Source organism: Eurosta solidaginis, chromosome 1, assembly GCF_040869045.1.
Source record: "Eurosta solidaginis isolate ZX-2024a chromosome 1, ASM4086904v1, whole genome shotgun sequence".
In the NCBI taxonomy this organism is placed as follows: domain Eukaryota; kingdom Metazoa; phylum Arthropoda; class Insecta; order Diptera; family Tephritidae; genus Eurosta; species Eurosta solidaginis.
In genome coordinates, this window is record NC_090319.1 from 73554007 (window position 1) to 73571815 (window position 17809).

The 17809-nt window shown below is 33.0% G+C and overlaps 1 protein-coding gene across 2 annotated transcripts in view; it reads right to left on the minus strand.

Annotated features, from left to right (window-relative positions):
* LOC137235079 (IDLSRF-like peptide) overlaps positions 1–17809 on the minus strand; it is a 354667-nt gene that overhangs the window by 67128 nt on the left and 269730 nt on the right. The window lies entirely within an intron of this gene.

Sequence of the window (17809 nt, forward strand, 5' to 3'; positions counted from 1 at the left end):
TTTTCTTTGATATTAATTCAAGTTTTGTCTTTGATATTAATTCAAGTTACACTTTTTAAGCGTGGTGACCGATAAGAAAACAAATTTTTTACTTTTATTGAATAAATGAGAAGTTAATATTGGTTAAAAAAATTTTATTATTTTCTTACAAGATATGTACATACATAGGTTATTCTGGAATATTTATAATTGAAATTATAGGTCTATGGTAACTCAAATAGGAAATATACGTTTGAGACTTAATATCCTCTAAATATCTTGAAATACCGCGTCAATGGTGGTCCCATATTTTGTTGTGGATTCTTTTGGATCATTATTTGTTTTCAAATTGAATTTTTCAAAAATAACACTTGTAAACCGCTCTGATTTTTTATCAGCGAAATTGATGTTGAAATCGCCGGCCAAGATAAGTGGAAATTTATTACCATTTGTACCAAGTATTTTTGCCCCTTCTTCAGAGTACTCCAGTAAAGAGCAATGAATAAAATGCTCTACTTCGTCCAATTTTGGATTCGGGGAAATTTAAATTGCTACCATGACAATGTGTAGACCATTTCTAAGTTTGCATAAGCACGCACAAATACCTCCAACAAATGAGCGCCTAACATTAACATCGCTAACGTGTGCAATATTTATTTCAATATTCAATATTTTTAACTTTAACTTTAACTTTAAATTTAACTTTAACTTTAACTTTAACATTCACTTTAACATTAACTTTATCTTTAACTTTAACATTGAATTTAACTTTAACTTTAACTTTCACCTTAACTTTAACTTTAACTGTAACTTTAACTTTAACTTTAACTTTAACTTTAACATTCACTTTAACTTTAATTTTAACTGTGACTTTAACTTTAACTTTAAGTTTAACTTTAACTTTAACTTTAACTGTAACTTTAACTTTAACTTTAACTTTAACTGTGACTTTAACTTTAACTTTAACTTTAACTTTAACTTTAACTGTAACTTTAACTTTAACTTTAACTTTAACTTTAACTTTCACTTTAACTTTAACTTTAACTTTGACTTTAACTTTAACTTTAAATTTAACTTTAACTTTAACTTTAACTTTAACTGTAACTTTAACTTTCACTTTAACTTTAACTTTAACTTTAACTTTAACTTTAACTTTAACTTTAACTGTAACTTTAACTTTAACTTTAACTTTAACTTTAACTTTCACTTTAACTTTAACTTTATGATAGAGATCCAATTTCATGTATTTGACCTGTTGCTAACACCGAACCTTTTTCGAACCTTTTCGAACTTTAACTTTAACATTCACTTTAATATTAACTTTAACTTTAACTTTAACATCCACTTTAACTTTAACTTTCACTTTAACTTTAACTTTAACTTTAACTGTAACTTTAACTTTAACTGTGACTTTAACTTTAACTTTAACTGTAACTTTAACTTTAACTTTAACTTTAACTTTCACTTTAACTTTAACTTTAACTTTAACTTTGACTTTAACTTTAACTTTAACTTTAACTTTAACTTTAACTGTAACTTTAACTTTCACTTTAACTTTAACTTTAACTTTAACTTTAACTTTAACTTTAACTTTAACTTTAACTTTAACTTTAACTTTAACTTTAACTTTAACTTTAACTGTAACTTTAACTTTAACTTTCACTTTAACTTTAACTTTATGATAGAGATCCAATTTCATGTATTTGACCTGTTGCTAACACCGAAGCTTTTTCGAACCTTTTCGAACCTTTTTTGACAAATATCCGTTACGGTTTTTTTTGATTTAGTCGCCAAGCCCGCGATAAAATCTATGCAATAGCTTAATAAGACATACAACCAAGATTAATTGGGAAACGGTTATGTGAATGAATATTAGTATTTATTGCCGAAAGCCATGCACGAAATGAAATGAAATTTTTTCTACAAATCTAAACATTAAATATACATATAAATATTTTTTGGCAAAAGAGCAACAAATCTGAAAAACGCTTGTATTTTTATTTGTCTATCAAAAACAAATAAATAATGTCTGTTGACAAATGTTAGATAGAAAAGAAGCATTCTCGTAGGAGTAACTTTTTACATGACTGCCTTTTCGCTCATTCAGTTATTTACACATTTGTGCTGCAGGGAGTCAATTGATATTCATAGAGATCGTTTGGGGCTTAAAATTCAATTATGGGGAAAATAACAATAAAACAAGATTTTGTATTGCGTTTTGTTTTGGCATGCTTTTGTGGGGCGTAGGTTTAGACAATAGATAATCAATTTAAATATTACTCGTATGCTTTCATTTTCATTAAAATTTAATTAATTCGCTTTCATGTCAGCTGAGTTAGTCACAACAAATTTTCTAGCCCACAACTAGTCGAAAGTTTAAAATATGAACTGAAACGTGATATGATTCATTTCCGTATAGCGAATTATTTTCTTGATCGAAAAAGGTTAAGTTTAAATGACCTTAAGGTCCTCGCATAGACCTCCCCAAAAACATGATGGTGCTTTCTGATGATCAAATTGAAAAGCCCCATCTTCTAAGCACCGCTTGAAGCTTTCTAAAACCTAGTGCACCATAATTGCTGCCTTCGCAGCAACCGTGTGTCCGTAGACTAAAAACCAGCCCTCGTTTTGGAACCGTCGCCCACCTCGTTACCACTTTCCCATTACTTCAGAGGTGCGCGTTCCATATTTCTAATTTTTTAAGAGCCTACTGTTGTCTCTGCGTCTCGCTATTTGCTCTGAGTGTCGATTTAGTCGCCACTGCTTCGCCTGCGCATTTATCTGCGCTCCCTCTCAGCATCCATCAGGCGTGTCATGAATATAAATGCCTTTTTGCTCACTGCAGTCCAGCATTCCTTCCTGTTGCAAATTTGTGATACAAAATTTCTCGTGGTAGGTTCCTCCCCAAAAACTCTATGCAAGGTGAGTCTTTCCTCGTAAAAACGGGGCAGCGGAACATGACGAGTTCTGCGTTTTCTAACTCCGTGGTACACTTTGGGCAAATAGGACAATCTTCTATCCTGCGCTTCCATAAATACTCTTTGAAACCGCCATATCCACTCAGTGGTAGTTCAGTTCGCCGTGCTTCCGCTCATTCCAGTGATTTACGTCCCAAACTAGCGTTAAGGTCCAATGGCATTTACTCGATGCCTCCTCTTGCAACTGACGTGAAATCACAGTCGCCGCGTATCATTTACTAGGGGACCGATCTCAAGGACAGGAGCTGTAACCTGTATACAATTATTGCTGATATAGTATATACATATCAGTACTGTTTTTTCCTGCTACCCACGGTAAAGATTTCGACAACGACCGTCAAAGGGACGCAAAAGTGATACACAAGGTTCACATTGCTCCTATTAGATTAATACACCGATCTAGATTGGATATCCCTGATATTTTGATCGCTTTTTACGACCGGTATCATTACCGCGGTCATATTCTTAGCTGCAGAGGGATAATTAAAGTACTTGATTCACTGCTTGTTCTGCTGAAGTGGCTGTGCTCCTGTACGGCATGTGGGTGAGCGCCAACAAAATTTAGGGCGTCTTTGGTATATACTAAAAATATTGTAGAGCTAGTATGCCAGTTGTTATCAGTTACTGCTCAAATTGGGCGCTGTTGATGAAATATTTAAAATCAGCCTACGTATCTGCTAATTTTATGTGTGAGTGGGCATTTCAAATGACTTTAATGCCGCCATATTAAATGTCCATGTCAAAGCTTTTCATGCTGATGTGATATCAATTTTACGCCCCACTCAGGCTGTATATCCATTCATGAAATTGGCATCGTAGTTATTTTGATGGCTTGCTTGAGTGTCCCACTGAGTTGGGCATTTGTTTCTGAATATTTTTATGCTAAGTTCAATGACCTCAAGACGCCTTGTCATTTCCCAACAATCATGTTAAAGCACACCACATACGGCGAATAGGAGACCTTGTGAATTGCCTATAAATATTTATTTTGCACTGCTTCACCGACATTTTTCAGTGATTTCGATTTTTTTCTCAATTTGGGTAGCTATCTTAGTAACCTCGCACCGAGCCTTTCTAGCCCTAGGCGAGTCGTTGGCGGAATAGCTTACCGAAGTCTATAAAAGTACCCGGTTCAAAAAAACTACGAAGTTCGAAAAAAGTACTCGGTTCTGAAAAAGTACCACTCTGTTAAAAAGTATGCCCCTCAAAGGTACTCGCTTCTGAAAAAGTACCCAGTTCTTAATAAATACCCGGTTCAGTAGTTGAACCTGGTTCTAAACATTAACCCGGTTCTGAAAAAGTATCCGCCTGCTAAAAAAGTATCCGGTTTAAAAGTACCCAGTTCTGAAAAAGTACCCGGTTTTTAAGAAATACCCGGATCAGTAGTTGAACCTGGTTCTAAACATTAACCCGGATCCGAAAAAGTACCCGTCTGCTAAAATTTATTCGGCTCAAGAATACCCGTTCTGAAAAAGTACCCGGTTTTTAAAAAGTACCTGGATCCGAAAGTATACCTTGTTCTAAACATTAACCCGGTTCTGAAAACTTACCCTCATCCGAATATAGCCCCATTCCCGAGAGAAAAGTCTTTGAAGAGATCTACGAGGTATAATCGTATCAGCTTTCACCTTGCCCGTCCTTATATCACGTTGTTTCAACTTTTCCCAAATTATTGAATAAATAAAAACTTAAAAATAGAATTATAAAGAATGGTTTCATACATAAAGAACAACAAGGGCACTCCCCGCCTCACAACATGGGGACGGGTTTAGAAAGACCTTTTATCTAAGGTAAGATGCGATTGAACTGGCCGAATCACGAGGACCTCACATAGACTAAATGAGCCCGCAAGGTTACTAGAAGTTTGTTTAACGACCAAACTGAAAATCCGTATCAAACACCACGACATATGTTATAAACTACCTCAGTCCCCTTTGCAGATACCTAAAGCTTTCTAAGGACTTTGCCACTTGCTGCTTCTAGATCTGACAGCTTTATAATTTCTAATAGCTGGAGTATTCGCCTGGCAAGGACAGGGCATAAACACAAAACGTGCTCGATCGTTTCCTCCTACCACCCGCACTTCCTACATCTAATATCACTAACCAAACCTAGTTTAAAGGCATGTGACGCCAGAAGGCAGTGTCCAGTCAGAATACCCGTTATGAGTTTAAGACCTACGCGTGATCTTCGAAACTTTGCAGCCCCTTCATTGGATCTACGCTTTTCCCGCTTGATCGATCATACGCACTTCTCGCCTTTTCTTAATGTCGCCAAATCTAATCATTTTTAGCTAGCTCATCCGCTTTTTCATTCCCCTCTATTCCCATATGTCTTCTCTCTGTCCCGCTTTTTACAGGATTTCTTGTACTCGTAACACATTTTAAGATGCTGTAATAAGTGAAATTATTGCCTTAATTGCTGCTTGGCTGTCAAAAGATCTCATTTAATATTGAATATAATCGCATTATCCTCGACACCGTCCATCAATCAGAGCTAAATATCTGGTCATATTAAATGAGAGATTAGCATGCTCAATCCAAAGTAGCAGAGAAGAGGCTTTTCCAGTTTGATATCTAGGCTGACATCGTAATAATATAGATTATCTAATTGTGTCTCAAATCCGCTGCTAGAACTATCAAAATAGGGAGTCGTCTTGTTACATTTGCTTCCAAATACTTAAAAATACTAACTGAGCTGGTTTGGAAAACGGATTTTAAGTTTTGTATAAGAAATAGTAGATTTATCACATTTTAATGATAAGGTTTTATCAGTCGTCGGCGCTGTAAGTTCAGCCCTCTCGGGACTATATCCTAATATATAAAAATCACGCGTCACTATGTTTAACCGCGATGGACTCCTAAACTGCTAAACCGATTTTGTATTTGTTTTGCACCCCGTGTGTAGTTCGATCTAACTTGAAACATAGGATAGGTTATATCGCAGTTTATAATCGCAATATTATTTTATTGCAAACCCCGGGCCCGGGGTTTCTGAGGGGGCCCGCGATTTAGAGGTACTATGACATTTTTTTTAATTCAGGAGAGTCTTAATTGTTCCATGTGCAATTTTTAAGCCGAATTTCAAAAGAAACTAAAATCTCCATTTCGTTTTAATATTATAGTGAAGTGTTAAAAATCAAAATATATATATAATAAAGTAGTGGATCTGTTTTATTTCACCTTTATTTTCCAACTGAACACATATTTTTTCTTAACGACTAATTGTGCTTAAACATTAAACTAAAAATAACGGTTTATGAAAGGGAGTTAGAGAGTGAGTTTAAATGAAAGTAAGAGAAAGCAAATTATAAACTACGCAAGAGTAAGTAACATAAAAACTAATTAAGAGAAAGTAGATTATGAAGAGGAGGTTGGAGATAGTACTAATATGTATATAACTCCTCCACCCTTAAGATATTTGCGGCTCTGCAAATACTAAAATTTAATAACTAATTGTAATTATATATATATTTTTGTTTTTAGTATTATAAATAACAAATATATAACATGATAGTAATTTTTGTTTATAACAATGTATTAATTCAAAGAATTTTTTTGTTGTTGTTGTTGTTGTTGTTTTAGTTTTTTGTAGTCTAAACAATATCTGTATTTTGGCCTTTATATTTGCGTTTCATTTGAGATTTATAGTATTTCACATTTCTTTTATTGGATGTATCGATTACATAATTGCCTTCTTTCTTATAGTTGCTAAGTTCTTTGTATTTAGGTGTACATTTGGCAATTTGCCTATTCTTTACAATATTATCTAAATAACTGCATTCTTGCTTTACATTTTTATTTATTTTGTTAATTTTGCAATTTTTTTTTTCGCTCATATTCGTTACCTAGTTTTTTAATATATTCTTTATCAAAATTGTTTCGTATGAAATCGATTGGCCTCTTTTGAGTCGTTGTATGTATTGTGCGGTTATACAACGTAAATATTTTGAAAATTTTATCTAGGCTGAGAGATTTATTTTGTTTATCCACTTCCATGATTCGTAAGTGTTCGTTTAGTGTACCATGCAACCTTTCAATGTCAGAGTTGCCTGTTTTTAAATAATGTGTTGTTTTGTGAGTTTCTATATTTTGTTCATTTAAAAATAGCTCTACTGCACTATCTAATATACATCTTTCATTGTCAAAAACCAGTTTATTCATTTTACCTAAATACGAAATTCTTTGCATTATTGCCTCTATAATTGAAATCCATGTTCTGTCATTTAACTTGTGATATGTCGCATATTTTGAAAATTTATCAATTGCAGTCAGGTACATACAATTTCTAGAAGGATACCATATATCAATATGTACGATATCGTTAAAATGTGTTGGACTTTCACTTATTTGATAAGGAAATTTTATGGGATGCCTGTCATGTTTTGCAATTTGACAAATTTTACAATTATTAACAATCAACGTAATTAACTCAAATAACTTGGGATACAAAATTTTAGATTTTAGATCGAGAAAGATTTCACTAATACCTCGATTGTTATTTCATCTATGTTCATTTTTAATAATAGTTAATACCTCATTTTTGTCACTTATGCCAATTTATCTTTTGTAAGATCTGTATAAAGTTACATTACTATTTTTGAAATTGCTAACATAAATTTTCTGAAATTTTATAAACAAACCATCGTCTTCGCAAAAAATAAACATAAAGCCCTTGTCAATTAATAATTTTTCCATTAACTTTTTTAAATCGGAGCTGTTCGTTACAGTTATATAATTTTGACACTTACTATTTATTATCTTGGTAATAAAACGTTCGTGCTTACCATATTCTAAATAAATTTGATTTTTATAGGAGTTTATGCTTTTATCAGTTATAAAAATATATCTCAAATTATCTTCAACCACACTGTGAATAGTTGCGGCAGTACACCATCTATCTACCTCGTCCTCATCTTTACCAGGACTAACTTCTTTGTTAAAAACAGCTACATTTTTGGCTTCATCATCTTTACGTAAATATCTACTCAAAGCATCCGCGACTGTATTGTCCTTTACTTTTATATACGTAATATCAAAATCATACTCGTTTAATTGTATCTTCCATCTTTGTAACTTCATATTTTGCTCTTTGATATTATGGAGCCATGTCAATGGCTTATGATCCGTTTGCACAATAAATTTCCTACCATAAAGATATGTTCGAAAATGCTTAATTGACCAAACTACTGCGAGAAATTCCTTTTCAATAGTGGAGTATCGGACTTTGTGATTGGATAATGTCCTAGAAGCATAGCTTATTGGATGATTATTCTGTGACAAAACGGAGCCAATCGCAAATTGCGATGCATCAGTTTTTAAAACAAATGTTTTCGTAAAATCTGGTGATTTAAGTACAGGTTCATCAGTTATTAATTGTTTTAACTTCTCAAATTCGTTTAAATATTCGTAGTCAGAAAGGTAGAGTTTATTTTCCTGTTTTAAATATTTAATAATAGGGTATGCTACTTTGGCATAATCCTTAATAAACCTACGATAATATCCAATTATACCTAGAAATTGCCTTATTTCCTTTTCATTAGTTGGAGGTTTCATTGATTTAATAGCTTCAATTTTAGAATTATCAGCCTTTATACCTTCGGACGATACGACATGTCCTAAAAATTTTGTGCTAAAAGCGGCGAAATGACATTTGTCTATTTGTATTTATAAATTAAATTTGCGAAGAGTGCTGAACATTTTTTTGATCGAATCAATGTGCTCTTCAAAGCTTGTTGAGAAGACTAAAACATCATCCAAAAAGACTACACATATTTTGTTGATGTAGTCTTTCAGTAAAGTATTAATTAGTCTTTGAAAGGTAGCTGGAGCTGTTTTTAGCCCAAACGGCATACGTGTAAATTCATAATGAAAAGGCAGTTTTAGCTTGATCATCAGGGTGAACTTCTATCTGATGAAAGCCCTTCGCCAAATCGATAGCACTACAATATGAACACTTTCCTAGTTTATCAAACATGTCTTCCATGTTTGGAATAGGAAATTTATCATCTACAGTCTGCTCATTAAGCTTGCGGTAGTCCATTACTATTGGCCACTTCATTTTGCCGCTATTATCCGGTTTTTTAGGCACCACCCACAACGGTGAGTTGTACGGGCTGGTGCTCGGAACTATAATTTTTTGCCTCAACATTTCGCTAATCTGGTGGTCTACTTCCTCACGATGTATAATAGAATATCTGTAAAAAAAAATAAAAAAAATAAATGTAAGGCGCGATAACCTCCGAAGAGATCTAAGGCCGAGCTTCTCTTCCAATTTGCGTCGTGCTCCTCTTGAATTTCCCTACAAATTGGCCGGATGGGACCTACATGATTTTATGCCGACTCCGAACGGCATCTGCAAGGGAGATGAGTTTTCACTGAGAGCTTTTCATGGCAGAAATACACCCGGAGCGCTTGCCAAACACTGCCGAGGGGCGACCCCGCTTAGAAAAATTTTCTTCTAATTGAAAAACCTTATTTCTAAAAATTTTGATGTTGCTTTGCCCGGGGTTTGAACCCAGGGCATCCGGTGTGGTAGGCGGAGCACGCTACCATCACACCACGGTGGCCGCCAATATCTGTAAAGCTTACAGTAAATTCGAGTATCTGGTCGCGTTACAATTTTATGTTTAACTAGGTTTGTGAAAGATAGATCTTCACCATCTTTATAAAAAATGTCTTTAAACGAATTTAAAACTGACTTTAAAACTTGTATATCTTTTTGATTTAAATGATCCGAAAATAAATTTTTGTAACAGTTTCATTTTCTTTTTCACAAGAAAATATTTGTACTGATTGATGTTTGCTATAATCACTCATCGATATCTCTTCACTTTCATTAAAATATTTTGGTAAAGTTGCCTCTGGCGTAATTAATCTTCTCCTATTATAGCCAAGTATTATATTCAATGGAAGTAAAACATTATTGCCAATTATACCATCATAATATTCAATCAAAATATCTCTCATTTCCGGCCAGGAATTTAAGTTACCATTAATAAGTAAAGTTTTCTTGCGTGCTCAGTTATTTTATCTTTTAAAAGGCCTTCCAACATTAATTTATATGTGAAATCAAATGAGTCAAGAATGTTAGACATCGAATCTATTCTTTCAACAAAATTTATTAGAGCGTTACTGTCACCGTCAAAATTAGCGAGATTTTTCAGGTTGGAAGAAATAATTTTAAATTTGCTATCTGCATTAAGGCTTTGCATTTTGGCGTTTTGATTAATTACGTACTTCAGTTAATAAAATACCCTTTACCTTCTAATAACTAACGTAAATACATTAACAAATAAATACTTCTGATACAATTTTATTTTTTCTCACTGCGTTCTCGTTCCAATGTTGTCAGCACCTCTCCTTCAGAAATCCGGTTTGGTTCTTAGTCAAGTTGTTGATTTTGAGGCTACGGGAATCCCGTTTCTCTCCCTGATTAATATTTTTGGTGATTTTTGGTAATACCTCTCGACCAGGTATTACTTTGGTTCGTTAGTGAAGCTGTTGATGCAGTTATTATAACTTTCTTGAACATGAAATGGTACATTAACTTTGGTCCGATGTTTGTAACGTTGAGAAATATAGAAGATAGACTCACCATTAAGTATACCGAATTGATCAGGGCGACGAACTGAGTTGATATAGCCATGTCCGTCTGTCCGTCCGTCTGTCTGTTTGAACGCAAACTAGTTCCTCAAATTTTGAGATGTCTCAATGAAATTTGGCACAAGGATGTATTTTTGTATTATATTAGACATTTGTCGGATCCGGTAGGATCGGACCACTATAACATATATCTCCCTTACAACCGATCGTTCAGATAAGACGATTTTGGTCATTGCTGCCGCAATTTAGAAAGTATAAACACGAAACTCGATGATATATATTCTAATATATCATAGAAGATTTTCTGAAAAAATCACTTTGATCGGAGCTATATATAGTATATATCCCATACAACCGATCGTTTAGAAAGAAAGATTTTTGGCAATTTCTCCCTTAATTTCCAATATAAAAACGTTAAACTTGGTGATATTTATTCTCATATATCATAGAAGATTTTCTGAAAAAATCACTTTGATCGGAGCTATATATAGTATATATCCCATACAACCGATCGTTCAGATAGAAAGATTTTTGGCAATTTCTCCCTTAATTTCCGATATAAAAACGTTAAACTTGGTGATATTTATTCTAATATATCATAGAAGATTTCCTGAAAAAACCACTTTGATCGGAGCTATATATAATATATATCCCATACAACCGATCGTTCAGATAGAAAGATTTTTGGCCATTTCTCCCTTAATTTCCAATATAAAAACGTTAAACTTGGTGATATTTATTCTATCATAGAAGATTTCCTGAAAAAATCACTTTGATCCGAGCTATATATAATATATATCCCATACAACCGATCGTTCAGATAGAAAGATTTTTGGCAATTTCTCCCTTAATTTCCAATATAAAAACGTTAAACTTGGTGATGTTTATTCTAATATATCATAGAAGATTTTCTGAAAAAATCACTTTGATCGGAGCTATATATAATATATATCCCATACAACCGATCGTTCAGATAGAAAAATTTTTGGCAATTTCTCCCTTAATTTCCAATATAAAAACGTTAAACTTGGTGATATTTATTCTATCATAGAAGATTTCCTGAAAAAATCACTTTGATCGGAGCTATATATAATATATATCCCATCCAACCGATCGTTCAGATAGAAATATTTTTGGCAATTTCTCCCTTAATTTCCAATATAAAAACGTTAAACTTGGTAATGTTTATTCTAATATATCATAGAAGATTTTCTGAAAAAATCACTTTCATCGGAGCTATATATAGTATATATCCCATACAACCGATCGTTTAGATAGAAAGATTTTTGGCAATTTCTCCCTTAATTTCCAATATAAAAACGTTAAACTTGGTGATATTTATTCTAATATATCATAGAAGATTTTCTGGAAAAATCACTTTGATCGGAGCTATATATAGTATATATCCCATACAACCGATCGTTCAGATAGAAAGATTTTTGGCAATTTCTCCCTTAATTTCCAATATAAAAACGTTAAACTTGGTGATGTTTATTCTAATATATCATAGAAGATTTTCTGAAAAAATCACTTTCATCGGAGCTATATATAGTATATATCCCATACAACCGATCGTTTAGATAGAAAGATTTTTGGCAATTTCTCCCTTAATTTCCAATATAAAAACGTTAAACTTGGTGATATTTATTCTCATATATCATAGAAGATTTTCTGAAAAAATCACTTTGATCGGAGCTATATATAGTATATATCCCATACAACCGATCGTTCAGATAGAAAGATTTTTGGCAATTTCTCCCTTAATTTCCGATATAAAAACGTTAAACTTGGTGATATTTATTCTAATATATCATAGAAGATTTCCTGAAAAAACCACTTTGATCGGAGCTATATATAATATATATCCCATACAACCGATCGTTCAGATAGAAAGATTTTTGTCCATTTCTCCCTTAATTTCCAATATAAAAACGTTAAACTTGGTGATATTTATTCTATTCAAGAAGATTTCCTGAAAAAATCACTTTGATCGGAGCTATATATAATATATATCCCATACAACCGATCGTTCAGATAGAAAGATTTTTGGCAATTTCTCCCTTAATTTCCAATATAAAAACGTTAAACTTGGTGATGTTTATTCTAATATATCATAGAAGATTTTCTGAAAAAATCACTTTGATCGGAGCTATATATAATATATATCCCATACAACCGATCGTTCAGATAGAAAAATTTTTGGCAATTTCTCCCTTAATTTCCAATATAAAAACGTTAAACTTGGTGATATTTATTCTATCATAGAAGATTTCCTGAAAAAATCACTTTGATCGGAGCTATATATAATATATATCCCATACAACCGATCGTTCAGATAGAAATATTTTTGGCAATTTCTCCCTTAATTTCCAATATAAAAACGTTAAACTTGGTAATGTTTATTCTAATATATCATAGAAGATTTTCTGAAAAAATCACTTTCATCGGAGCTATATATAGTATATATCCCATACAACCGATCGTTTAGATAGAAAGATTTTTGGCAATTTCTCCCTTAATTTCCAATATAAAAACGTTAAACTTGGTGATATTTATTCTAATATATCATAGAAGATTTTCTGGAAAAATCACTTTGATCGGAGCTATATATAGTATATATCCCATACAACCGATCGTTCAGATAGAAAGATTTTTGGCAATTTCTCCCTTAATTTCCAATATAAAAACGTTAAACTTGGTGATGTTTATTCTAATATATCATAGAAGATTTTCTGAAAAAATCACTTTCATCGGAGCTATATATAGTATATATCCCATACAACCGATCGTTTAGATAGAAAGATTTTTGGCAATTTCTCCCTTAATTTCCAATATAAAAACGTTAAACTTGGTGATATTTATTCTCATATTTCATAGAAGATTTTCTGAAAAAATCACTTTGATCGGAGCTATATATAGTATATATCCCATACAACCGATCGTTCAGATAGAAAGATTTTTGGCAATTTCTCCCTTAATTTCCGATATAAAAACGTTAAACTTGGTGATATTTATTCTAATATATCATAGAAGATTTCCTGAAAAAACCACTTTGATCGGAGCTATATATAATATATATCCCATACAACCGATCGTTCAGATAGAAAGATTTTTATCCATTTCTCCCTTAATTTCCAATATAAAAACGTTAAACTTGGTGATATTTATTCTATTCAAGAAGATTTCCTGAAAAAATCACTTTGATCGGAGCTATATATAATATATATCCCATACAACCGATCGTTCAGATAGAAAGATTTTTGGCAATTTCTCCCTTAATTTCCAATATAAAAACGTTAAACTTGGTGATGTTTATTCTAATATATCATAGAAGATTTTCTGAAAAAATCACTTTGATCGGAGCTATATATAATATATATCCCATACAACCGATCGTTCAGATAGAAAAATTTTTGGCAATTTCTCCCTTAATTTCCAATATAAAAACGTTAAACTTGGTGATATTTATTCTATCATAGAAGATTTCCTGAAAAAATCACTTTGATCGGAGCTATATATAATATATATCCCATACAACCGATCGTTCAGATAGAAAGATTTTTGGCAATTTCTCCCTTAATTTCCAATATAAAAACGTTAAACTTGGTGATGTTTATTCTAATATATCATAGAAGATTTTCTGAAAAAATCACTTTCATCGGAGCTATATATAGTATATATCCCATACAACCGATCGTTTAGATAGAAAGATTTTTGGCAATTTCTCCCTTAATTTCCAATATAAAAACGTTAAACTTGGTGATGTTTATTCTAATATATCATAGAAGATTTTCTGAAAAAATCACTTTCATCGGAGCTATATATAGTATATAACCCATACAACCTATCGTTCAGATAGAACGATTTTTGGCAATTTCTCCTTTAATTTCCAATATAAAAACGTTAGGCTTGGTGATATTTATTCTCATATATCATAGAAGATTTCCTGAAAAAATCACTTTGATCGGAGCTATATATAGTATATATCCCATACAACCGATCGTTCAGATAGAAAGATTTTTGGCAATTTATCCCTTAATTTCCAATATAAAAACGTTAAACTTGGTGATATTTATTCTAATATATCATAGAAGATTTTCTGTGAAACTCATTTCGATCGGTGCTATATATAATATATATCCCATACAACCGATCGTTCAGATAGGGGGTTTTTTGCCATTTTTTTATATTTATCTTAAAATCGTTTTGGGTATGTATGTATATCTGTTCACTATATATTTCTTATCTTATACAGCGCATTATTTGGAGATTACGAATAAGATTATTGTTCAGCTCCATTCATGAAAGGCAGTCCCGTTCTTACTTGTTATACTCAGTTGAGCAGAGCTCACAGAGTATATTAACTTTGATTGGATAACGGTTGGTTGTACAGGTATAAAGGAATCGAGATAGATATAGACTTCCATATATCAAAATCATCAGTATCGAAAAAAAATTTGATTGAGCCATGTCCGTCCGTCCGTCTGTCCGTTAACACGAAAACTTGAGTAAATTTTGAGGTATCTTGATGAAATTTGGTTTGTAGATTCCTGGGCACTCATCTCAGATCGCTATTTGAAATGAACGATATCGGACTATAACCACGCCCACTTTTTCGATATCGAAAATTTCGAAAAACCGAAAAAATGCGATAATTCATTGCCAAAGGCGGTTAAAGCGATGAAACTTGGTAGATGGGTTGACGTTATGACGCAAAATAGAAAATTATGAAGATTTTGGACAATGGGCGTGGCACCGCCCACTTTTGCAAGAAGGTAATTTAAAAGTATTGCAAGCTGTAATTTGGCAGTCGTTGAAGATATCATGATGAAATTTGGCAGGGACGTTACTACTATTACTATATATGTGATAAATAAAAATTAGCAAAATTGGATGAAGAACACGCCCACTTTAAAAAAAAAATTTTTTTTAATTCAAATTTTTACAAAAAATTTAATATCTTTACTGTATATAAGTAAATTAAGTCAAAATTTAACTCCAGTAATAATATGATGCAACAAAATACAAAAATAAAATTTAGTTTGTCTAGAATACTTTTAATGCCATAAGTCGAACAAAAATTTACCAATCTTTCTCAAATTTGGTAGGGGCATAGATTCTATGACGGTAACTGTTCTCTATGAAAATGGGCGAAATCGGTGGAAGCCATGCCCAGTTTTTATACACAGTCCACCGTCTGTCCTTCCGCTCGGCCGTTAACACAATAACTTGAGCAAAAACCGACATATCTTTACTAAACTTAGCCCACGTACTTATCTGAACTCACTTTATCTTGGTTTAAAAAATGGCCGAAATCCGACCATAACCGCGCCCACTTTATCGATATCGAAAATTACGAAAAATGAAAAAAATGCCATAATTCTATACCAAATACCAAAAAAGGGATGAAACATGGTAACTGGATTGTCTTATTGACGCAAAATATAACTTTGGAAAAAACTTTGTAAAATGGGTGTGACACCTACCATATTAAGTAGAAGAAAATGAAAAAGTTCTACAAGGCGAAATCAACAGCCCTTGGAATCTTGGCTGGAATACTGTTAGTGGTATTGCATATATAAATAAATTATCAGTACCCGACAGATGATTTTCTGGATCACCTGGACCACATTTTGGTCGATATCGCGAGAACGCCTTCACATATACATCTAAGGGCCACTCGCCTTTAAAACCCTCATTAATACCTTTAATTTGATATCCATATCGTACAAACACATTCTAGAGTCACCCCTGGCCCGCCCTAATGGCGATATCTCGAAAAGGCGTCCACCTATAGACCTAATGCCCACTCCCTCTTAAAATGCTCAGTAACACCTTTCGTTTGATACCCATATCGTACAAACATTCTAGAGTCACCCCTGGCCCACCCTAATGGCGATATCTCGAAAAGGCGTCCACCTATAGACCTAATGCCCACTCCCTCTTAAAATGCTCAGTAACACCTTTCGTTTGATATCCATATCGTACAAACATTCTAGAGACACCCCTGGTCCACCCTAATGGCGATATCTCGAAAAGGCGTCCACCTATAGACCTAATGCCCACTCCCTCTTAAAATGCTCAGTAACACCTTTCGTTTGATACCCATATCGTACAAACATTCTAGAGTCACCCTTGGTCCACCTTTATGGCGATATCTCGAAAAGGCGTCCACCTATAGAACTAAGGATTATTCCCTTTTAAAATACGCATTACCATCTTTCATTTGATACCCATATCATACAAACACATTCTAGAGTAACCCCTGGCCCACCCTAATGGCGACATTTCGAAAAGGCGTCCACCTATAGACCTAATGCCCACTCCCTCTTAAAATGCTCAGTAACACCTTTCGTTTGATACCCATATCGTACAAACACATTCTAGAGACACCCCTGGTCCACCTTTATGGCGATATCTCGAAACGGCGTCCACCTATGGAACTAAGGATCACTCCTTTTCAAACTACTCATTAACAGCTTTCATTTGATACCCATATCGTACAAACAACTTCTAGAGTCAGCCCTGGTCCACCTTTATGGCGATATCCCTAAATGGCGTCCATCCATAGAACTATGGCCTACTCTCTCTTAAAATACTCTTTAACACCTTCCATTTGATACACATGTCATACAACCACATTCCAGGGTTACCCTAGGTTCGTTTTCCTACATGGTGATTTTCCTTATTTTGTCTCCATAGCTCTCAACTGAGTATGTAATGTTCGGTTACACCCGAACTTAGCCTTCCTTACTTGTTTTTAATTTCAGTTTCTCTCTTTTGGTAACGGTTTTGAATATCACCATACATATATGTATGTATGTTTTTTATGCAAATACAATTTATGCACCTTTTTTCAGCACAGATTTTTTCTTTTGTCTTTAATTTTTAGTAGACAATTTAAATTTCAGTAATTTAAAACATTCGATTTTTTATTGAACTTAAACTTTGAGGACTCAATTTGTTTTTTTTAATAAAACCATTTATTTTTCATTTTAGAAAAATGGTCCAATTATAATTACTCACTTTTTGTTTGAGCTTTGTAAATATTAGCAGTTTTTTTTTTTTTTTTTATTTTAATGTTGTATTTAGTATAAAGATTTAAATATTTGCAGATTTCAGTTCTCTTCGAACAATTGCGCACATTTTAAACTGTTTATTGAACAAATCGTGACACTTAAATTTTTTTCCGACTGCGCCAATAATGTAGCGGATCTGTTTTATTTCACCTTTATTTTCCAACTGAAC